Source organism: Hirundo rustica, chromosome 1 (genome assembly GCF_015227805.2).
Source record: "Hirundo rustica isolate bHirRus1 chromosome 1, bHirRus1.pri.v3, whole genome shotgun sequence".
In the NCBI taxonomy this organism is placed as follows: domain Eukaryota; kingdom Metazoa; phylum Chordata; class Aves; order Passeriformes; family Hirundinidae; genus Hirundo; species Hirundo rustica.
Window position 1 is genome coordinate 107721587 of NC_053450.1, and position 8775 is coordinate 107730361.

Sequence of the window (8775 nt, forward strand, 5' to 3'; positions counted from 1 at the left end):
TTTTTTTCCTTTCCTTTTAATTTAGGGGCAGCTACTTCCTGCAGTAATTTGGAGAGGGCAGTGATGTTGCAGCACCTGTGCCACGCCCAAAGTGAAAGGTAGTGGCCATGTACTGGGCTGCCGGCAGAAGGAGAATTGCTCACCAGCAACTGAAAGGCCTTTACCAGGTGCCTCACCTTCTCAGGAGGATGCTGGAGGCTGTGGGAAGAAGCTGAGTAACTTGAGAGGAACTCGAAGAATCAAAGTGCTATAAAAATCCAGTATTTCTCCCTAGCAGAAGTATAACATCAGAAAAAGAAGCTGAGGAAAGCGAGGCTGTTGAGGTCCCAAGTCCTGCTCTGACACTCTGCCTGGCAACGAGCCCCCATTTCAGCTGACTCCTGCCTATCACAGCAGTTTCAGCTGCTAGGGAATGGCTGCTCCAGGATCAGTGTCCAAACTCCAGCAGCACAGGTCAGCCTTAGTATTGCATAGGAACAAAGCTCCTCATCTCTGACTCAAAGGAAAGCAAACAGCCCACTTTGCTCAGTAAGACAGAGAACAAAATAACACATTTTATCTCCAGCATCTCCATCCACCCCCAATCTATTTATCACTCAGGGACATGACTTACAAGACTGTCCACTGTTCATCTCTGCATGGATCCTCCTTTGTATCTGACGGAGTCAGATGGCACATCACTGACAACAGTTCTACTCATCCCAGCAACAGGCACGAATCTTGGATTTCATCTCTAAAACAGGCAAGCTGAATGGGAGGCAAGGGCAAAACAGTGGCCAAAACAGCCAAGTCTTCAAATCGTGAAAAACACAGGGTGCCATTTGCTGCCAAAGGGTGACTTTACAGGCACAGTTTGCAACAGGAAACTATTCCAGAAATAAAAGGACTGTAGAGGTTTCCAGGAGGGAAGCCTTAAAGTCTTCTCAGTAGGAGAAGACTACCTTTGCATGCACACTCACGGTGTGAGCCCAGCTCCCACAGAGGCAGCCAAGGGCTCTAACTGAGCAGTGGCACAGGCTGCTGGGACCATCCCTGCTGGGAGCTCCCCACCAGGCCAGGCACTGTGTGAGCTTCCCCAGGGCAGACCCTTGGGACCAAACACTAGAGACTTTTTCCCAGAGAAAGAGGCAGAAGGAAGACATCTTTGCATTTTTCCCCTAGGGAGATTTAAAACAGAAATACCGAATTTCCACACCCACTGCTCTTGGCAGCTATGATACATGTAACAAAAGCTATGATCTCCCAGACCTCTCTTGTGCACAAGTCGAGGCATCATCAGAGCCATCCTCCAGACCACACTCTTTGCTGAGGGGGTGTCAAGAATATTCCCATTTCAAAACTGGTCTTTTTTTCCCCTTTGGGACACATTGTAAGAAGATGTCTATATTTAATTTTTTTTTTTCTGGACTGATTTCAAAATCTGTAAACTTTTGTGCATCCTGGAGAGGAACAGCTGTTGGTGTCAAAGTTCATTTGTGAATTATTGCTGCAGCCAAGCCCAAACCCTTGCACGCAGCTCAATCCCGAGTGGAGAGCATCATCCCAAGCCCCCCATTGCTGTGCCAAGAGCACCACCCGGTGGCTTCCCTGGCCAGGGAGCTCTCCTTCAGAAACTGTAATAAAACAGAAACATTTCAAGGGGAAGGAAAAATCAGAAGCCTGGTGCTGTGCACAGAGCTGTATGGATCGGCTGGGTATAAACCCCGGTGTGCTTATTGAATGAAACCGAGGCAATATAAGAGTAAATTAAAAATTCCTGCATTACGGGTGTCTCGAAGAACACGAAAGAGTTACAGGGTGTGTTTTGCTGGGACCAGGTGAATGTGCAGGGCTGCAGGGGCTTTGAGAGGGCAAGCCATGGTCCTCCTATGGCTGGCATTTATCTCCTCCTCCTCCACCGGCACCTGGCCTCGCAGCTCTGCCGCTCGTGGGGGGCAAGTACCAGCACCCCAAAGGTGCAGCAAGGCACAGCTGCTGTCCTGCTCCCTGCACAACTCCCTGCACCCTCGGCAAGCTGAGGCAGGTCTGGCAGTGCTGACCTGGGCCGTGGTGGGCAAACACCTCCCCTTCTCTCCCTGCACTATCACTCTTCTTCAACCCAGTGTGCTTCACAGGGTCACTACAAGGTTTTATGAAGCCTTGATGATCCTGAGGCCTACAAGTGAGGATTTAACAAGTGTTCATGAGTACTTTTCCATAAACTGCTCACAGGCTTTGGCTGGAATTGGGCACTCATTGGGCTCCCTGGGGCATGCTCACCAGATAAGATCTCCCTGAGCACTGTGGGATTTCTGTATGCATCCTCCTGCTGCCTGAAGCAGGAATACATTAAATAATTCAGTCCTGGCAAGGAAGACAGCCCTGTGGAAAACAATTTATACAAGCGTTATTGGCTGTTAATGGAAATCTTTGGGAAGAAAAAGAAAATGTATGCTTCTATGAAGATGAAAAAGGAGCATGGCCATATAACAAATAATTCCCAGTAGCTATGCCTCGAGGCCCACGTGCAAATGATAAGAAAGGTCCATTGCTTTTAGTACTCTGTTCTGAAGGTAAGAGCTGAATGGATCAGAGGGAAAATTGAACAGGGTTGAAGAAAGTCATGCTCTGCCTGGAACTAGAGACCTTACCAAGCAGGCAAGTGAACTCGCCAGTTACCAAATAAAAAGAGCTCACAACAACATGAATAGGAAGGAGACAAGGATCAGACAGGGCTAATTTGGGAGTGTGCAGCCTACGCCAAGTGCCTATGGGCCCAGCCTGGCAGCACAGCCTGATGCACAGGTCGCCAGGTAACCTTAACTTATAGGTCACAGGAACCACAGCAAAAGATTCCTGTCAGCTAAGACAATCCTTCACCTCTCTTCCTCCTCTCGTTTCCTTTTGCTTTCCTGTCCTTTCCACTTTCATTTTCCTTATGAGTTTCGGAAGAGCACCTTCTCCCAGCTGCAGACAGCTGGCAGGTCACGCAGCTGTAGCTACGACAAATACTACAAATGTGGGATGAATACATCCAGCATACACTTGTGTCCTGCTTATCTTCTGGATGTCACTTCACCTAAATACAGCTGCACCATCAGAGGTGTTTTCTTGCTAAATTATCAAAGCTGCTTTAGTAAAGACAGAATTACTGAAAAGGTTCTTTGCTTCAAGAGACACTTCAAGACACCACAGCAGTGTAAACCTTTATCATTCTGGTTAATAGAAAAATCCTCTCTCAAGTGTTTTGTACTGTGAGCTGTATAATTTCTGGGACAACTCAGCATCACTGGAAAAAAAATGAGATAAGTACACGTGCATGAAGATGTTGTGTAACAAAATGTAGTGTCACTTTCATTTCCTAAAATTGCAAAGGCCCAATTTTATTGAGAGATGCTGGAAAATGAAGCCCACACTAATTAGAAATCTAGAGTGATATTACCTGTGAACATACTTTTTTCCAGGTTTACCAGATGTTTGATGAACTTTTTCTAAATTAGGTTTTTTGCTTAAAGCTCTTTGGAAAAATATTCAGTTGTTTTTTTTAAAAAACCACTCTTCCTTTGTTCATAAGAAATGGGTGAACACAAAAGTAACATCTGTGTTTAAAACCTAGTAACATTATTGGATTTTACTTTGACATAGAGATTCTTGATGTTACAATATGCAAAGACACATTTTTCACCAGTTAATACAGCTTCCTGAGTCATGTGCTTTTGTAGACATCCTTTTCCAAATTTTCATCTTCTTTTTCCATCTAAAATGAATTTCATATTGCGATCCTTGTCAGCTTGAAACTATGGCCATATCTTTTTTTTCACAGCTGTTTGCAGATTGTAGAACGGGATGCAGGCAAGAAGATGGTTGCTCTGCAGCAACTGCAAAAAAATTACCTGCTGTTTACTTTCACTGTGGATTTTTACAAGGATTGCTTTCAGCAGTGAAATTCTGAGGAACGATATTGGGCTCTTTTTTTTTCTGTTTGTTTCTTAGCTGGTCTTTAGACTCCACTTATACATCCCGTACCCCAACAAAGAATGTCTCTGGTTGCTGCTCCACAGAAAGTATTTCAAACCGTCTTTGTAGACCCCCTTCTTCTTAAACCTCATAACACTCATCTAAGAAAAACAGCTAAAATATTCCTATGAAGTCCCACTAAAACTCAGTTCTCAAAAGTATTTCTCCAGCAGCAATGTCCCAATCTCTAAAGGTTTCCTTGTGCTGAAGCCACAGAGAAAGGAATGAGACCGGTGTGAAACGGGAGGAAAAACCAAATCTGGAAAGTGTCTGTAGCTTCCACACAGCTCTGCAATGAGGCACAGACAGTGAAGGAGGATGAAACGTACTCCAGCATAGACAGCAGTCCCACTGTAGCTTTGATCTACACAAGCTACTGCTGATGACTTAGAAAAGGACAGGATCCTCTTCCTTAAGCTTTTAAAAGTCAGGCTTGCCAGTGGCCCTATGGAAGGCCACAGGAATCTTACCTTGCTAGAGATTGAGGTGTGACTTCCTGAAACACATTCCAGTCCCCTGAAATGTCACAGAAAATGTCTGGAGGAGACCATAGCACAAAAGACCACAGCACAACACCTCTTTGAACATGGGGGTTTCCCTTTACAACACTTCTCAGCTCAGGTCTCCCATTTGTAACATTTTCCCCTTCACACACCCCCGTGACAACATGAGCCTGCAGCACACTTAGACACTAACTACCATTCAACACCACAGCAAGAGCTGTTAGAATCATAGAACGGTTTGGGTCAGGGGGGACCTCTAAAAGTCATCTAGTTTCAAAATGCCAGCCTCCTGCAAGATGCCAAGGGCAGCTGTCATTCTCTAGACAAAGTGCAGATGAGAGAGTCAGAACTCACGCACAGAGCAGCCTCCTCAGTCCCTCACTGTTCTCCTTGATACTACTCATTGCCACTACTAAGGATTTTCTCTTTGAATTTCTCCTTTTGAAACCAACCTATTTACAAAGACTGACTGTTCAGTCCTAGGTTATTTGAGACTCTTTGAAGATAGTTTGCAGGATTAAAAAAATAGGTCCTGTCTCCTCAGTTGCTTTAAAAATCACCACTGACAGTTGTCCTTGCCTTTCCTTGGCTGAGGATTCCCTCTTGCAATGTTTTTCTCCCCTGCATAATTCTCTTCCCCAGGCTAACCTTTCTTAAACAGAACTTACTTGAGGGAATCTACCCAATTAGACATTTAAATCAATTAGGCTGATTGACAGGAGGATAAAGTCTAGTATATTCTTGATTGCAGACACAAACACTCAGCTGGAATAAATACTTGCCTCATAAGGACTTGCTGAGGCTTAATTAGTTAATGTTTGTGAAGAGCTTTGAACACATGAAGTGCTGTACCCGCACTGTTATTCTCTCTCTTCCTAGGAAGGGAGGCTTCAAATTTGGACATGGCAAAAACAAGGAGAACAGAGAGGCACCTTGTCCCAAGGCCACTGGGGGCCACTGCAGGAGAAGACAGTGATGTCTGGCAGGGCTTTGCTCTAACTAAATATCTCTGCTGCTCTGTGTTCACAAAGCCTCTCTCATTCCTCTGTAGGATGGCAGCAGCCCCGGACCTCCAGATCTCACATCCAGATCTCACATCAGGACTTTTCCCCACACTGGAACCATACCAGCATCCGATCAGCAGGCAGGGCTTGTGTGAATTCTGGATCCCAGTTGTTCTGCACGCTGTTCCCCAGCATTCTTCCCAGGAAGGAATTCAGGTTGTTTGTGCTTTTAAAGAAGTGCCATTCTCTAAGGCACCAAGGCACTGGCTCCTCATGAACAAGAGCTCAAGTACATGAAGGCCTTTGAGGCTGCCCAAAGGCAGCACTGGTATCATTAACAGCTAACACACACCTGGGAAATCCTCACATGAGCAGAAAACGTCCACACACCTCAGCGATGCAAAGGATTTCTTTTCAAAGAAGCATACATAAAGTGTCACCCTGAAAACCTAAATTTCTCTGGTTATATGGGGTTAAATACAGATTCAGTTTTGCAAGTTCTGTCCTTCACCAAAAAAGACTACACCCGAAAATCAGTAAAATAAGTTAGTATATTAACTAACATACCAATGAAAAGAAATAGTTTCTTTTTCAGCCCACACAGAACTGTCTTACTCAAATTGCAAACGTGTGCGCACATGTGAACTGAAAAACTTTAAGTCTGGAGTTCACAAAATATAGTTTGGACTGGCATTACAGAAAAAATCCTCAGAATCCAGACCCTTGTAGCCTGTTGGTAAGGAGGTTTCCAGCTATAAAACAAAGCTGTCCCATCCTTACCCTTCCTCTGCCAGCCCATTTGAGATTGAAAACAAATTAAACAGTCAGTCCTGGTCATTTACCTTGAAGCTGCTGAATTCTTTGTACGTTCACCTCCTATAACCCCTTGTATAGGATCTGTCCAAAGGTTCATCCAAAGTATCCTCCTGAAACCGGCTGTTTGGGTTTTGGTACAATTCATAGCAGTCCCATCACTGATTCATTAAAACAGTGACCTCATGTCACTATTTTTGCCAAAGCATTTTGAATAAGGCTGGGGAGTTTTTCTGCTGTGTGGAGTAGTAACACGGGCAGATAGCCCCAGGAACCAACACAACAGAGGACAGGATTCAGCATTTATACCATTAAAACACTTGTGCACACACACAAGCTGCAAACCTGAAAATCCTCAAGCAATCATTATTTCCAGCTAAGGGAAAAAAGTCTGCATCACCAGCTCTAACACACTGAAGCACAGGAATGCCTCAGAAACACCAGCAGACCTTTTAATTTCAAAACATACATTTTGGAAGAGGTTAATGAAGGAATCTTTGCTACTAGCAAGTACATAGGAACTAAGTGTAGTGTCATAGAAATACAATACTAAATGTTTCAGCTTTCCTTAAAAACCTGGATTAGCAAGCAGCAGAAAATATTCTAGACAAGAGTAGTATTTTTCAAGGCAAAAGCATAAATTGTACCATTGTTACACAGAAAGTGATAATCTAAAATTCATGTTTGTGTCTTTTAAGATTCCCACCATCAAAGCCTAAAAAAGTACTAAAAGAAATATTTTGTCTTAAAAGAAATGCAGGTTAATTTTCAATGACCATCGCACTCAGTGGTCTCTTTCTGAATTTAGAAAACCATTTCTTTTTCCTGGTCATTAAGGGATTTATCTGCTCATCCTTGTTTGTTTTCCTCATATATCCTGCAGCCTTTCCCCAAGTAACTCTGTACGTAAATAGAGGTTTTGGAATATTCTGATTTTATAACCTTACCAGTTGTTAGCCAAAAATTTATGTAAGGTTTCAGCTGTCAGGAGGAGTTTATTACTGTCACATTCTAACATCCAGCTCTAACTTCTGTCCCTTGAACATTAACTGTGTGAGTTATGAAAGCATGTAAAAATAAATTTCCATAAAATTCTCCTGTGGATGAATAATTGCTCAAAGTTACTTACATGGTGGAGCAGTTTTGCTTTTATTTCCTCTAAGGGATTCTTCTGTCCTGTCCCTAGAAAATTATGATCCAGGTGAGATAATCTAGTGGTTGCCATAGTATCTGCTTGGAATCAGCTATTGCCAGACACATGGAAGTAACAGGGGAAACACCACAGGAATGTTGCACACCAGCAAAGGGAAAGACATTTTTTATTTCACTCATAAAGCTCTGATAGATTTGTCTAGAGCACTGATTTACTTAGGAAGATAAAACATTTGGGAAAAAAAAAGTTATGTTTTCCTTCAGCTTTTCCTCCTCTTGTTTTACCTCCCTTTTTTTTTTTTTTTTTTTTTTCTTTCTGTATCTTTTTTATTTGTTTGTTTCAAATCACAAGGGGCTATTTAATATGGTGTCTCTCCCTCTTTCTTTATTTGAAGAAACAATACCTTACCAGGACAAATGCTGACTTTTAGCCAAACAACTAACATGCTCCCATTTTCAAGAACAATTTTATGCTTCCATTGGAAACACTGGTCAATAATACATTTTTCATCCATCACTCACCATGTGAACAATATTCTGGCCAGCATGTTTCCAGGCAAGCTGAAATTGTCAAGACGTATTCGACCCACTTAGTTCCAGCCTTACACTAGTCACAAATGTTTCTTCTGACGTGTTAAATAGTAAGTTTTTATGCTGTAGCAGTTCAATGCCATTGAGACTCTCAACATTGCAAGCTGGCTAGTTGCAAATACTTAGGGTGACAAAATTGCACTCTTTTTGAAAATCCAGCAATAATGTTTTCTTGACAACTCACCATAGGGGTTAACAATCATACACTTCCATTTTCTAGGAAAATCACTTTCATTGCTGAAATCCTTTATGTTAAATATTATCTAAAATGCTTTATGCTGCAATTCTTCATGGGAAATGCCTTTTTACAGCACAGTGGTTGTCACTGAAACTTAGAATGCTTTATAAATACAGCAGTGACAATGCAGGATTAACCTTTTATGTTTCAATACCTTTTTACAGTGGTTATAAGGAGCACTCCTTTTTCAGACCGACACTCCTTATCCAACACAGCAACCTGACACAGCTCCTGTTGCAGCACCTGCTTAGCCCTACCAAGGTACTTCATGTACTCACTGCACCAGATATTCTTACTGCCTTAATTGCTGAAACACTCTGGGAATGATTCTTGTGTTTCTCTGGTTTTTAAAAAGCTTCCAGTTCTTCATATCAGTTTCTGGATTCAGAAAACAAAATGTATTTCCAGTGACAGTGTAAGGTTATTAGCTTTACTTTTTATGATTTTCCAATTGCTACTTTGTCAAAACATTTCTAAT